The sequence below is a fragment of the Myotis lucifugus genome, unplaced genomic scaffold (genome assembly GCF_000147115.1).
Source record: "Myotis lucifugus unplaced genomic scaffold, Myoluc2.0 scaffold_18, whole genome shotgun sequence".
NCBI lineage: Eukaryota > Metazoa > Chordata > Mammalia > Chiroptera > Vespertilionidae > Myotis > Myotis lucifugus.
In genome coordinates, this window is record NW_005871066.1 from 7,521,099 (window position 1) to 7,537,580 (window position 16,482).

Genomic DNA, 16,482 nt, shown 5'->3' on the forward strand with positions numbered 1-16,482 from the left:
ACAAGGTTTAAGTTTATGTGGGCTGCCAGGGTCCAGTCCCAGTGGTCCAGGGTTTCCCAAAGGTGTGGACGGGGTCGGCGAAGAATGATAGACACGGAGACAGCGTTCAGATGATCAGTATAGTCAGGTTCTTTTTTATTGCCCTGTTACAACTGTATTTATATTATTTAATTCTATAAGCATGCGTCTACAGTTACATCATCGTATGTTTTGGGTCCTCCATTGACCTTTTACAGTTTCTTGTTTTATGTTTACAGTTTCTTACCTGACCTTTGCTAAAAATCTTATTTCTATTTAGCTCTGCTAATTTTAATCTTATCTATTGTCTATGTTTCTGTTATTTGTATTCTAAGGTTACTATTCTATTGCTCTACTGTTAAGCTATAAGGAAAAAACTGAAGGAGGTTTTCCTATTCTATGGCCTAAGTAAAGGTTATGTAGCTTAAGTGTGATTGTTCTTAGCTATGGTGATTAACTACCTGCCTGGCACTTAGTTTAAGTCTTTCTGCTTGCATAGCTCACATAAGATTTTTAGATAAGGAGCATGCCTGCATTGTTTGCAGCAGTATTTCTTTAACTGTTTGATAGTTGTCCTTTTAGCGTTCCTGGTGGTCTTCCTTGGGACTGCCCTGCATCGACGGGTTTTTAAGGGTATAGGCTTTGGTACTTTCTCTGGTGGGTAGACCCCTGGGGATGTGGGCCTAGCAAGTCCTAAATTTATTGCTAACAGTCTTAGTCTAAGTTCCTCATAAGTGATACATGGTATTTCTGTAACACTAGGGGGTTTTACTGATTTATTCCCTTCCCTAGTCCCATTAATCTCTAACTCTAGGGAAACATTCCCAGCTGGGGAAACAAACTCTCCCAGGGAGGTGGCCCTGGTAAGAACACATAGCGCTAAGAAGGGGAGCAAACATATTAAAAACAGTATGCCATATGCGCCAGGTCCCTTGGAATATATGCTGTGCAGATGTTTCTTCCCTGCAGTGACTGTGTCAAGCAGCAAGGATGAAACGGCTTCCGGCAGTGGGCCGCAAAAAAACAAAAGCTTCAATTTTCATAGAACTATAGGTTTATTTCTATAGAGACATGCTGAATACAAAGGGCTGAATAAATGAGTAATCATTAACATAAAATAATAGAACATTTTAATAAATGTTGATGTAGGAGTTTAACCAGGTCATCAGCTTTCAGCACTGCTGGAGATGACAATGGAAGAGTAGCAGTAGATGATAACAGAGAAGGTAACAACAGGCAGGGGACATTATACTCCATGATAAAGACTCTGAATGAGATAGGAAGCCTTTGGAAGGTTTTCAGTAGAAGAGAAACATGATCCAGCTAAAACGTTAAGAGGCTCTCCAGCTGAGAACCATAGAAGTGGCAAGACCAGTTAGTGGACTATGGCAATAATTCAAGAAGAGAGATGACATATTGACTTAGTAGACTTGGGTCGTGGTAGGGCAGGTGGTGAGACTGATTGGCTCTAAATACAGAGCCAGAAGCATTTTGTGATGGATGGATAAGGGGGATGGGATAAAGGAAGGACTGAGGGAAAGCTGCTAGGTCTGTAGTCTGAGGAAATGGAAAGATAGAGTTATGTACTGAAATGAAGAAGATAGAGGGGGCAACTTTGAAGAAGAATATCAGTTTGGTTTGGACATATGAAGTATGTGATGCTTTTTAATATTCAAGTGGGAACAAAGTAAGTGGTTGGACATAAGTCAGGAGTTCAGTGGGGAGGTGTGAGCTAGAGGTAGAAATTTGGGAGCAGATAGATGGAACTTAAAGCCTTGAGCTATTAATTGTTGTAGTAAGTGCTAATTGCTTGTAGTAAGCGCAAGCAATTTTCAAACGCTCTCTAGTCTCAGGACAGAACTGGCAATCTTACTGATTTAGATCTGAAAATCCTTAATACCCCAAGGCAGTGAGCTCCCTGCTCTCCCAGGAAGAGAAGGTGGCTAAAAGTGTACACTTCTTTTAGTAACTACTTTCTTCATCTTAAAGACTAGAATTAAAAATGTGTTTATCACACATTCTCCATAGCCTCCCTAGACCTACCTTCTCTATACAGACAAAACAGAAGATACATTCCAAGAGCCCACCAATAAGTAGATAGCAAAGCTGCCAAGGTGGCTATTCAGAGTCAAACAACACAAGACTTCTTCTCTACAGATGAGGGATCCTGAAAGTGTCACTTTCATTGACAGAGCAATCTTCTCCTCACTGCTCCTGTGGTGGCCCTATAGCTGGTAGAAGCAGCACACTGATGAAAATGCTAGGGTAGACATAACATCGACTGCCCCTGGAGTTTTCCAAGGCCAACTTCCTATTTCAGAAACTAGAGCAAGTCAATAAAAGGGAATGCTATTCACACGCTTGCCCAGGAATATCTAACCAACAGGCAGAAGTTACATATATTGTACTTTGATATACAAGGATGATACAAAGTTTATATAAAAAAAATACTAATGTCTACTATGAAGGAAGGGTTGAGGTCCAAAGCTTGGTGCATGTGACAGACAAGGAAATCCCAAAATCTTAATGCCTAGATTTTAAAAATATCAGTAGTCAGTACCCTAGTCTTTTTTCATCAGACTTCATCACGCAAGAAACCAGACCCTCAAGATATCAGCATCAGATGACTTTTCAACCTAGCTCATGATGCAGAAAACAGAATCACATAAACATAGACTCAATGCAACTATAGGCTAATATATCCAGAAAACAGATCATGAATTATAGCCTAATAATGAGAAAGGGTTCAGATATCACAAAAGTAGTAGTAGGGCTGAAACTGGACAACCAATGGGTACAGGCTGGCTGTCACTACTTGAGCCAATTAAGCAGAAACAGGCTGAATCATACATGAGCGTTTGTTCCATTAATGCTGGCGCTATGGGAGAGCCTCAGGTCATCCACGAAAATCTGCCTGGCACCCCCTCATAAGCCAGCTGCTTACATTGGGTAAGACAAAGATTACACAAGGAAGTAGGCAAAAGGAATAAGAATGGATATAACGGTTACAGGTTACAGGCAATACAGGGCAGGGACTCCACTGTTTGGGAAACAAGGTTATTAATCTTTCCATAATAGACTGCATTCCAAGGTTGACTTCCAGGTCCCAGGGGCATAAAACTCCCAGCCAGGTTAGAATGTGCTTTCTTTAATCAGAACAAAGCAATCACAGTTAACAGAGTATGATTAATATTTCTTATATAACCAATCCCCAATATTTTATTTCTGCCCCTAACAGGGCCCTTTTTCAGATCACAGGTTCTCAATGAAGATTTGAAACTAACTCCACTCTCAAGAAATTTGCTCTCAAATTATTTAACAAGAGGTAAGCAATTAGAAAATCAAAAAGGAAACAGTAAGGCCAGCAGGAGTTCCTCTGCTACTGAAATGTAGGCAGAGAGCCTGGTCAGTCAGAGAGTTAAACCCAGACTCAGCTGTCTAAAGGCTGTGGACAAAAAGGGGCCACATGCTAACCCCTTTCTGTTCAAAGTGTGATGGATGGCCAGCTTTAATTCTCGCTCTTTTGACATAAACACTAGTCTAGAAGCCCCACCCCAACCATCCTCGTTTCCTGAGCCTTCAAAGAAGGAAACGTTCCCCCTCCACACAGAATCAAATGAATGTACACTTCTCTATAACCTCACATTGCTACAAAGTCTACACAGAAAAAAACTGCCAACTGATAGCCTGGAGTCAAAGGTTATCCATATACAGGTCACAGAGTTGTCTGTCTGTTGGCTTGAATTGTGTGTGTGTGTGTGTGTGTTGATTTCAGAGAGGAAGGGAGAGGGAGAGAAACATCAATGATGAGAATCATAGATTAGCTGCCTTCTGCATGCCCCTGACTGGGGATGGAACTGCAGCTTAGGCATGTGCCCAGACAGGGAATCGAACTGTGACCTCCTGGTTGATAGGTCAAAGCTCAACCACTGAGCAACACTGGCCGGGCTTAAATTTTGTTTTTTAAACATCTAATTATTTGCCAATATTAAAAGATGAGAGTTTTTCACACAAAGAAAATCCAGATTTGCCACCTAACCATCTCATTTATTTCCAGTCCTGCCTGGTCCCTGTTGGTATTTGTTTTGTTTCCTGTGTGGATGAAAAAGGGGCCACATGCTAACCTGACTAACTCAGGGAAGGTCTGCATGGAGGCCTTGCAAACTCAAGAAACCTAAAGTAACCACAAAGGATGGTCTGAAATTAAAACCTTCAGTTAAAAAGCAGCTTATAGTGGGTAGATATGTCCTAGACCAGTATCTTCCCTGATAAAGATCAACTTTGATCTTTACTGAGCCTACTGTCTTTTTGCATCTAGATAACATACCTGTGGAATATCAGGATAACTTGTAACTTCCCTTTCTTCCAGACCCCTCAGGGCACAAATAGTACCAGCAAGGAAACCGCAAATTCCCTCATTGTTGTTATCCTGTCAATTGTCAACTGCTAACCATCCTGTGCCCACCTATGTAAAAGAAGCATGTGTCTATCATTTTACTTTTTATCCAATCCCATTCCTCTCCCCTTTGCTTTCTCCCGCCTCCCCTAATCTATCACTAATGGATTTCATGTACCCACTTACATCTCTTCCTTTGATGTATAAAACAAGGGGAAAAACCACCATTCTCCAGAGCATTATCCCAATACGTTGAGATTCTGCTTCCTGACAATTGTTAACAGTTTGGCTCAAATAAACTCACAAAAATTCTTTACAGGTTTGGATGCTTCTTATGTTAACACCTGTTTACATACATGGGTCTTCAGATCCCTACTAGTTGGTGCCCAGTCTGAGCTGGTTGCATTTAGGCCAGGGTTCCAAAAGAAACAATGCCTAGTTTCACATCTGGTACTATTGTTTACTAATTGTATAACCTTACAAATTACTTAACTTCTCTATGCCTCAGCTTCTCCTTTTAGTAAATGAGAACAACAGTAATACACCTTATCTCAAAGATTGTTAGGAGGAATCTATAATAATAAAAGCGTAATATGATAATTAGACTGGGCAGCTGAACGAATTTCTGGACATCATTCTGGACGTCCTTCCAGAGGAAGCCGCAGTGGCAGGGGCCAAGGTAGAGTGGTTAGGAGCGATCAGGCAGGCAGGCAAGCGGATAGGGGCAATCAGGCAGGCAGGCAGAGGGGTTATGGGCGATCAGGCAGGCAGACAGACGTGTTAGGGGCAATCAGGCAGGCAGGCAGAGGGGTTAGGAGACAGCGGTCCCGGATTGCAAGAGGGATGTCCGACTGCCAGTTTAGTCGGTCTGACTGCCAGTTTAGTTGAACATCCCCTGAGGGGTCCCAGATTGCGAGAGGGTGCAGGCCAGGCTGACACCCACCCACCTGCCATGCACAAATTTCGTGCACCAGGTCTCTAGTAAGTTTATATAAAGCAGTGCTTCTCAAGGTGTCAGAGGCTGGGGAGACATTTCCCATTGTCACAATTTGGGGAGGTGCCCCTGGCATCTAGTGGGTAGAGCTCAGGGACTCTGTTAAATATCCTACAATGCACAGGACAGCCCCACAACAAAGAAGTATCCAAAATGTCAACAGCGCTGAGGATGAGAAATCCGGGCAAAGCACTTAGAAGAGCACCTGGCACAGAGGTCGCCCTCTCTCTGTGTTCATTATCAATAATGACAAAAGCAAATCCTGGCTGGTGTTCCCACCTCAGCTGATGAAACATCTAATAGCTCGAGAGCTGCTTGTATTACCTTTGATGAATTTTACTACCATACAAATAGGGAAATGTACTTAAAATTCTCTGGTTCCACATCATTAATCCAACAGGCAAGTGATTAATTAAAAAAATAATTATGAGAATACATTTTCTTGAAACAAAAAAGCAGATAAGAATATACTTTGGCAAACAATAATGCACAGTACAGTAGGGCCTTCACTTACGAGTTTCCCGACTAACGAGTTTTTCGAGATACAAGCCATCTCTCAGGCCGATTTTTGGCTTTGAGTTGCGAGCTAAAATTCGGGTTACGAGCCAGCTTCAGATACCCCACCGCTAGTTGGCGCAGCGAACGTCACAGTGAACACCACAACATCAGCCCAGCATCACCTGTCTCACTCATTCACTTTTTGATTTGACATACGAGTAATTTGAGTTATGAGCTCCGTCACGGAACAAATTAAACTCGTAAGTCAAGGCCCCACTGTATTTGAAAAGTATAATGTTCTAGAAAACACAGGACACAGAAACTTGTGATTACCACAATGTATAAGGCACTAAGCCAAATTCTTCAAAATCCAAGTTTAAGGGGTTGAGGATGCCCACCAGTCCCAATATATTTGTTTGGAAAACTAATGAGAGGGGAAGTGGAAGAGAAGCCTTTGAACTATACATGGGTCTACCAAACCTGACACTACCCCCATGCCTGCCCAGGAAGATCCCTGGTTAGAGCCCTGCTTTGATCTGGAGTCACCACCAAGAGGTTATCTTCCAGATCCAGGTCAACACACAAGAAAAGCAAGCAAAACAGTCCGGAAACGACTGAGCTGCGCTGATAAACTTGTGAGAGGCTTTCAGGAGTTCTGATGTACGACACTGGAGCCAACAGATGGCCTGCACAAGCTCCTGCTGCTGTGAACCAGGGGTCCTGACCAGGCTTCTTAGCCCAATACTGCAGGGGTCTCCGGCTCGTCTCTCTGTGCCTGCATTTTCTTATCTTTAATATTAAAAAGCGGAATCGGCCCTGCCCGGCTTGGCTCAGTGGATAGAGCAGGGGTCCTCAAACTTTTTAAACAGGGGGCCAGTTCACTGTCCCTCAGACCGTTGGAGGGCCGGACTATAGTTTAAAAAAAAACTATGAACAAATTCCTATGCACACTGCACATATCTTATTTTGAAGTAAAAAAAAAACAAAACGGGAACAAATACAATATTTGTATTTTCATGTGGCCCGCGGGCCATAGTTTGAGGACCCCTGGGAGCGTCAGCCTGCGGATTGAAGGGTCCCAGGTTCGATTCCGGCCAAGGGCACATGCCTGGGTTGCAGGCTTGATCCCCAGTGGGGGGCGTGCAGGAGGCAGCCGATCAATGATTCTCTCTCATCATTGATGTTTCTATCTCTCTCTCCTCCCTTCCTCTCGAAATCAATAAAGAAATATATATTTTTTAAAAGCGGAATCACTGTCATTTTTTTCTGACACTATAAACACACACAACATTGATTTTTATTTGCGACAATCTCTCTTCAACATTTACAACCCAAAGATTTGAGTTCCTCCCAAGGGACCCCTTGTTAACTATAGAAGTCAGAGCCTTAACTGAAACAGGAAAGAGTCTGTATGATTCAAAGCCAAGAAAAGCATCTCAGTGTTTCTCTCAAAGATGAGGAATAAACGCAGTAATAAAACTAAAGGGCTCTACAATCTACAAAAAACTTTGCATGTATAACATGAATTAAGTCTCTTTTAAGTTCAAGCTAACATCTATTTGAGCACCCATGAATAAAACAGTGCATTACCAAAGGTATCAAGATTGGTAACCTGTGCAGAGAAAATCTCCCAAAAGTGCTGTGAAAAGGAAGGCTTCCATTAAGGAGACATGGGAAATATCTCATTGAGAGAGTAACATAGATGGATGCAGATGGACAGGGAGAACTTCGGCTGGATTTGTCCATCTAGAAGGCATTCCAGGCTGCGAGCAGAGTACAAACAATGGCACTGAAGTTGGAGGAAAGGCCAGGAGTGCATTTTGGGGTACAGGGCTCCTAGTGGAAGAAGGGCACTATGATTTGAGGCCAAATGATCATCATGATCATCAGAATGGGATTCAGTTGCATGAACGATCTTACAGGACAGAGATACCTGGACAAAATATCCAGTAGATGGCTTAAAGATCAAAAGCTCTCTTTCGCCTAAATTTAAATTTCTTCCGACATTTAAGAAAGAGGGTGCTAATCCATTAACATTATTCTAATTGATTAATGAAAAAGCTTCCCATACTTGTAAGCATAAGGTTAAAGCTGGAAAACAGTAACAACTTTAAAGTCCCTTTTAAAGATTTGTGAAATAAAAATTAAATATTAAAGTTATTTGAAATGACTTTCTACTAACAGAAACCAAAGATTCACCCAGAAAGCTTATACTTGTTTAATGCTTAGAAAAGGGAAGGAAAATAAAACAAAGGATTTTTTTTTAGCCCCCAAAGCACCACTTTTTAATCTTTTAAAAATGGCCTTGTATAAGTTTATGGACATTGGAATGCTATGTTTTTATATATACAGAAACCCCCTGTGATGAAATTTTCAAAAAGCATTAGGCTGAAAATCGGCAGGGGGAGAATTTGGCATCAGTTATGTCTTGAAAATCACTAAACATCTATACATCTCCACAGCCCAGATTTCAACTGAGAGTACTGAATCATGATCTCTAAATGCCATTTTATAAAATATAATGTGAAATAATAGAGATTTGTAGCAGCTGTTATATACTCAGGAAAGCAGCAAAGTAACATGGATTAGGCTTTAGGGATGGGTTAATTGGGGTGTTCAAATCTAGACTCCCTCAGTATTAGCTAGGTTTAGGTTTCCTTTTCCATAAAAAAGGGATAATATTTACCTTCCCAATATGTTGGAAGAATTAAAATGTATGTAACATGCCTGGAACACGGTAGGCACTAAATGAAGGCAGACATTAAGTCTCTAATCAATGGAAATGGTTATTAACTTCATCAACGCAGTTTCCAAGAACTTCGCTTGGAGAAGAGCAGGGATTAAGTTCCAGTCCTTTCCAAAGAGTGAGAACATAAAGATGATACTAGAGGGCTCATGGTTGGCAATAGGAAGGATAGAACCAGGAAGTTGAAGACAAGCAGAGGCTCAGAGTCCTGCACATAGTAACAATGAACAGGGAAGAAACATCTTGGGACAGAGTGCTTGAGGGAAGAAGACATTTTTTCTTTAAGAAAGAGGACCTCGGGTGAAAAAAAAGATATAATGGATTATTGCAATGACTTCATAACCAAAATAAAGCAGAGATGGTCAGAGTCTACCACCATCACTAAAGAAAACAAAGAGGGCTCTGGCAATACACAAATCCTATTTCCTTTGTTTGATGACCCGGCTCCTGCCCATCTCTTGAGTGTCATCTCCTACCGCTGTCCTTCCCTTCACTCTTCCCCAGGTTCACTCCACTCCAGTCACAAGGCTTCTCTTCTATCTCTGGAACTTGCCTAGCACATTTTTCCTTTAGCTCTTCTGCACATCTGCCTGGAAACTTCCAGCAGAACTTGCCATGGCTGACTCATTCTAAAATGCAGGTCTCACTCAAACTGTCACTTCTTCAAGAAAGTCTTCACTGACCACCATACCTAAATTTCCCCTCATATCCCAGTCACACTCTAGTCCCTTACCCTGTAATATTTTTTTTTCTGGCATTTATCATTATCTAAAATTGACATTTTTACAAAATATATATTCTTATTGATTTCAAAGAGGAAGGGAGAGGGCGAGATAGAAACATCAATGATGAGAGAGAATCACTGATTGGTGCCTCCTGCATGCCCCCCTGGGGACTGACCCAGCAACCCAGGCATGTGGCCTGACCGGGAATCGAACCTGACCTCCTGGTTCAGAGGTGCACGCTCAACCACTGAGCCACACAGGCCGGGCTCAAGTGTCATTTTTGTTTACATGTTTATTGCATCTCCACCAAAAGCTAAGGTCTTTGAAGGCAAAAACCTTAAATTTTTCAGCACTCAGTCGCCAACACCTAAAACAAAGTGTGGCATAGATGATACACTCATCAGATAAACTTGTCCAAAGAATAAATTCAGATGATATTACCATCCTTCTGTGGACACAAGTTAGAAAAAGTCCCCGGAAATGGCTTTAGTTTCATTTCTTTAATGCAGTTTTATGCAATAATGCAGTCTTAAAAGATCAATGTTTGAGACAGCAAGATTTAAAGAGAATAAATCCTTCCAGATCATAGAAAATATGTATGCATGCATATAGTACGTTATATATGTTTTACTTTATGAATAAAGCAACAGTACCATAAGTTTTGTGAGATCCTGCTTCTAGAAGGAGCTGGTATCTAAGTAGATGGTTAATATAGAAATTATCATTCAGAACCCTTCTCAACAGAGTTCAGAGATAAACAAACCGAGTTAATTCCAGTATATCTGAGCGGTGAGACCTGTTACTTTACCTGGCTAAATTTAACCAAGTGATGAATTCAGTGATTCCATGTGAAATAAAGACAAATGACCTGATGAAAAATTAGCACATTAAGGGAATGGTAAGACAAGTTCACGTTAGCCCATGTTTGAACTAAAAGAGGAAAGAAAAAAACAAAACAAAACCCTTGCTAATCCTAAACGAAAGTAAGCATGCTAATGAGATTTTGAAATATGGCCAGGTGCCCATCAGTGAGCAAAGCAGTGAACTAACCCACAGCCAACTCATTCATGACTTGTGCTTTCATTTCTAAGTTTTGTTTTGAACACAGCTTTTTTCCTGAAGAATATCAGATGCCGGTTACACTTGCCTGTATAACCCGGGCATCACCCCGTCACCATTCTGGGTCGCTCTGGAGGGCCCACAGCGCCCACATGAGGCCGGACCCCACCGGAGCCGTCCCTGGGTCCGCAGGGTGAAGGAATGGAGACCTCGCTCCTGCAAGCAGCCCCTGAATCCCCGCCCAGGCCCCAGATGAAAACGGGCTCACACGCTGCAACTTCACTTTCGCGGATCTTTTATAAACAGAGCCTGCCTAGCCCATCCTCCTCCGCCTCCTGCGCCTCCTGCGCCTCCTGCGCCTCCTCCACCTCCTCCGCCTCCTCCTCTCCGGAGGGCGCAGCAAACAGAGCTGGATGCTCGGGCTGCGGCCTCCGTCGGCGGGGCTCCGGTGAGCCCGGGGACGTCACCTGACCCCGGCTGACTCAGTGTTCCAATCTGTCAAATAGGATGACCAGAAACCCAGCCTACCTCATGGGGTGGTTCCGGGCCTGCTGCCCCCGGCTGGCCCGGGGACCACAACTCCGTGGTCGCGCCCGTGGGGGGCCCTCGCGAGCAGAGGGGCGGGCTCTGCAGGGCGGGACCCTGGATCGAGCCCCGCAGGCGAGGCGCAGCCCACCGCCCACCGCCGGCCGCCAGCCGCCCCCGAACCTCCACGATTACCCGGCTCCTGACGTCAGCACGCTGACGTAGACGCACAGAGTCCGCAAGTCGCCCTAGGGACCAAAGACCCGGCTGGGGCCCGAGTGTCGTAGTGGGCTCACTGATTGGTAAGTATGTATGTCAATCATCAGTCTGCCCAATAAGCGAGGCGGAAAGGCGAAGGAGGGCGGGCTTATCTGCCCCCAGGAGAGGGTGGGAATTTGGAACTCCGCATTGAGGGCCAGCGCTGGTTGCACTTGACCCAATCCGGTGCCTCTCGGTTTTACTAAGAGCCCGCTTCCCCATCGTCACCAATTTTGCTTCTTCCGCCTCGAAAATAATATTGGGACTAGATTTCAGGACCCGTGGGCGCCTCGCACTAAGCTCTCCAGGAATGAAAAAGTGGGACATTTCTTTTTTTGTTGTTCTAGCTTCACCACCGTTTTGAATCCTAGACCTATTATTTAGACCTGTCTCTGATCTCCTATCACATAGCTGACACCAAGATCTTCATAATACATAGTCACATTTAATTATGTTTTCCTAGGAGATTGGGCATTTTTTAATTATTTTAAGTCAAGTTATCTATATATTTTAATTAACATTCCCCCTCCCCCAAATAGATGCTACAGTTATATCCTTGAAATATTTAAAGAAACAGAGGGTTATACTGTGAAAATTCTTCTTCCAGTTTCTCGGGCACTCAGTTCACCTATTGGAGGCAACTAGTGTTGCTGACATCTTGGATATTCTTTCAAAGACATTCTAAGTGCTGTTATTAATTTTAAGTTACACAGTCATAAATTTAAACATTACAAGTTAGGCTAATATCCTGCTCAGGTACTAATTGCAAACCCAGTTCCTATCTGATGACTCCTAGTTCCTATGCATTTACATATGCATCGATGTTATTATGTATCAGCATTATATATTTGAGGTCTTTTCACACCTCTATGTAAATTTACCCAATGCTTTCAAAATACTTCATGGTAGTCCTCAGAACCAATGGATATAATTATGATTCTCCTACCCTTCTCTCTCTCTCTCTCTCTCTCTCTCTCTCTGTGTGTGTGTGTGTGTGTGTGTGTGTGTGTGTGTGGTAGGAAGTTAGACAGACTTGAGCAGAGCAATGACAATGGGCCAAGTACAGAAGATCACCAGGTTGGAAAAGCCCCTGGTGCCTAGCAACGGACAATTTTAGGGTGGGACCTTGCGCCGAGGTGACACCCGCACACACTTTTCCTCCCTGGAGATAACATCTATGCCTCAACTGTATTTCAGCTCTAGGTCCAGATAAGCAACAAAACCAGCCATGGCTGATATCTGGACCAGCTGCACTGAATAATGCCCCCTGCTCTGGTGCCAGCCAGTCAGTGAAGGCCAATCAATCAATGAAAGGACCCCCCTGGAAAACTGCTGTCTATTCTCTCCAAGGGCCCTTCCTTTACCTCTATAACTTGTTTCCCAAGTCCATTTCTTCCAGGAATTACTTTTTCTACCTCTATAATTTATCCAGTAAATATTCTATTAACAGTTTGAGTCTGGACGCTGAACTCTTTCCTAGACAGGACCCAAGTACTGAGGTTGCTGAACCCAGGTTTGGTTTAACCCCATCGGCCATACAACTGGTGCCATTCCATTCTCACCTCCTACAACGTTTGGAAGCATTGCAACCTTTAACATAAGTGCATGTGCCTTTTTGTATCTATATAAGTGTCCTGGAAGATACAGATACTAACACGTGAATGCACTTCTTAGAGTATGCACATTTTAAATCTTAGTAGTAGCTTTCCTCCATTTCCTCTAAGTAGTTGTCACAATTTACATTCCTAACCCTAGTATATGAAAAGCCCTTTTCCTGTACCCTTGCCAACATTGATAAAATACAATATTTAAAAATTTCTGAAACGATGGGTGTGAAAAATTTTAAGGGATAAAAGAACTGCAGCAATCATGACTGTATATCTTGGTAACAAAGTGAATGAACTAGTGTAACCGCCTCCTGGATCAAGATTTTAAATGATTTCCAACAATGTAGCAGCTTTCATGTTTTGTCTTAGTCATTGCATACCTACACAAAAATAACCACTGTTCAGAATTTTACCACCAGATTCGTTTTGCCGGTTTTTGAATGCTTAAAAATGGCCGTACATAGTGTGTGCTTTTGTGTGGCTCTTTTGCTTTATAATATACTAGAGGCCCAGTACGCAACATTTGTGCACTTGGGGGGCCCTTGGAGCTTAGAACTGAGGAAGGTGAAGGTGACTTGCCTGGGAGGATGGGGAGGGGGTGGGAAAGGCTTTGGGTGCTTCAGGGAGAGAGAGCAGGCTGGATCCTCCTTCCTAAGGGTTTTAAGGGTAGAGATTTTAGGGGGAAGCCCCAGGGAGAGATCTCAATAGAAAATTCAGCCGCTTTCCAAGTGTGTTCTTTTAGGGTTATGGTCTCCACAGACTGATTGGTCGGCACCAGGGCAAAGGTTCATTATTCAATGCGGGTCCTGAGGTCAGCCCATGGTTTTGCTTGTCTGATTTTGCTGCTTTTCTGGGGCTGAAATACAACTGAAACCTAAATGTTATCTCTAAGGAGAAAAGGTCAGGGGATCTAAACTGAATGATCAGGTTTATGCTGGGGGAGGAAAGGTCACCCTGGGGACAAGGTCCCACCCTACAATTGTCCTTTGCTAGGCTCCTGGGCTTTCCACCCTGGTGACCTGCAACAGGCCCATATCCTTGCTCTGCTCATGGCTGTCTAACCCCCTACCTTTTTTTTTTTTTTTCAGAAATAGAAAAACAATCCTAACATTTATTTATGTGGAACAACAAAAGATCCAGACTAGCCCAAGAAAGAAGAACAATGAGGGAAACATCACACTTCCTGATTTCAAAATATGTTACAAAGCTACTCTAGTTAAAGCAATATGATACTGGCATCCAGACAGACATAGATCCCTGCCAATGTGGCTCAGTGATTGAGCATTGGCCCATGAACCAAGAGGTCAACAGTTCAATTCCTGGTCTGGGCACATGCCTGGGTTGTGGGCTCAATCCTAGGTGCATATGTGTATGTGTTTGACTTTTAGGATTTTTCTATACATAAGATTATGCCATCTGCAAACAGAGACAATTTTACTTCTCTCTCATCGATGTTTCTCTCTCTAAAATCAATAAAAATATATTATTTTTTAAAAAAGCATGGTGCTGGCATAAAACAGGTATACAGATGAATGGAAAGGAATAGAGAGCCTGAAAGGACAGAACGGGACTGATAGCTGTGTCCCTGACCCCACTTCCAAGAAAAAGCCACAGAATATATCAGTTACTCAGCCTGCCCTTATCTCAGCCAAAGGGAATGCAAGGGGAACAAACCCAAGGCCAAAAGTATGCTGACCACCCCCCTGTCTTTGTGTAACCAGACCCTAGCTGCACCCTGCCCTTGCGTCACTAGCCCCCGGCCCTCACTCAACCAACCAGAATCGGCCAAATCAGTGGTCTGAGTGAGCCCTCACCCCCCGACCCCAAGCCCTATAAAATCTTTGTTCTTTCAAGACTCGGGGCTCTCTCGCATCCTGCCGCTGCGTCGGTGGAGGCAGAGGGACCAAGCTCAGCTTGAATAAAGGCTCTATGCTTTTGTATCAGACTCGGCGCTCCCTGGTGGTTCTGTTGGGGGTCTTGAAATCTGGGCATAACAAGCCCAGAAATAAACCCATGCCTATATCATCAGTTAATATTTGACAAGGAGGCAAAAAAATTTAATGGGACAAAGAAAGTTAATTTAATAAATGGTTTTGGGAAAATCGAACAGACACATGTAAAAAAATGCAAATAGTGCATGTTCTTACACCACACACAAAAATAAACTCAAATGGATTAAAGACTTTGATGTAAGACTCAAAATCATAAAACTCCTACAAGTAAACACAGGCATGAAAATCTCTGACATTTCTCTTAGCAATATTTTTTTCTGATATATCTCTTTGGGCAAGAGAAACAAAAGAAAAAATAAACAAATGGGACTACCTCAAACTAAAATTTTTTGCACAGCAAAGGAATCCATCAACAAAACAAAAAGACAACCTACTAAATGAAAGAATATATTCATCAATGATACATGTGATAAGGGGTTAATATCCAAAGGTTATAAAGAACTGATACAATTCAACACCCCCCCCCAAAAAAAAAGCCCACAAAAATAATCCAATCAAAAATGGGTAGAGGACCTGAACAGACTCTTCTTCAAAGAGACATACAGATAGACAATACACATATGAAAAGATACTCAATGTCACTGATGAGAGAAATACAAATTAAAACTACAAATTCAAACCTCACACTTTTCAGAATGACTATCATGAATAAACCAACAAATTAACAAGTGTTGGTGAAGATGTGGAGAAAAGGAAACCCTTGTGCTTGGTGCAATTGCAGGTTGGTGCAATCACTATGGAAAACAGTATGGAGGTTCTTCCAATAATTAAAAACGGAACTGTCTTATGAACCAGTGAGTCCACTTCTGGGTATATATCTGAAGAATCCCTAATATTAATTTAAAAAGATATATGTACCCCTATGTATAGTGCAGGGTCACTTATAATAGCCAAGATATGGAAGCAACTGTGTCTATCAATAGACAACTGGATAAAAAAGTGGTTTCATATACAGGGTGTCCCCCAAAAATGTACACACACTCTAACAGCTGATACCTCAATTTGGAAAATGAAATGTATTTTAATAAACATTTATAATTATTCAAAGTGTTTGCATACATTTTTTGTGATACCCTATATATATGAGTATTATTACTCAGCCAGAAAAAAAAAATGAAATCTTGCCATTTGTAACAGCATGGATGAACCTAGAAGGTATTATGCTAAGTGAAATAAGTCAGTCAGAGAATGACAAAAACCATATAATTTCACTTATATGTGGAATCTAAAGAACAAAATAAATAAACAAAATTGAAACAGATTCATAGATATAGAGAATAAACTGTCAGAGGGGTGTTGGGGGTTCAGTGAAAAGTTGAAGGAAATTGGCAGTTAAAAACAGTCATGAGGATGAAAAGTACAGCCTAGGGAAGATAGTCAATAATAGTGTAATAACTATGTATAGCGCCAAGTGGGTACTGGAAATATCAGCGGAAATACTTTGTAAAGTGTATGATTATTTAACCTCTGTGCTGTACATCTGAAACTAATATACAATTATATTGAATGTAAACTGTAATTGAAAGATAAAATTTAAAAAGTATCAGTCTAACAGCTAAAGCATATTTATGAAATCCACCCAATATCAACAATAAAATATTTATAATTGGGAAAAAATGAAATATTTGTTGAATGGTGTTGCAA

At 42.1% G+C, this 16,482-nt stretch overlaps 1 protein-coding gene across 3 annotated transcripts in view; it reads right to left on the reverse strand.

Moving 5' to 3' along the window:
- Nucleotides 1-11,157, reverse strand: part of STARD3NL (STARD3 N-terminal like) — a 40,580-nt gene extending 29,423 nt beyond the window's left edge. Inside the window, exon 1 of one of the 3 annotated variants that reach the window (XM_006085362.3) lies at nt 10,965-11,157. The gene's annotated coding sequence lies outside the window, so the exon portion shown is untranslated. Of the gene's footprint in view, nt 1-4,345; nt 4,364-10,964 lie in introns of those variants that run through there. The other 2 variants (XM_006085363.3, XM_023751068.1) reach the window with 2 other exon arrangements.
- Nucleotides 11,158-16,482: the final 5,325 nt, after the last annotated feature.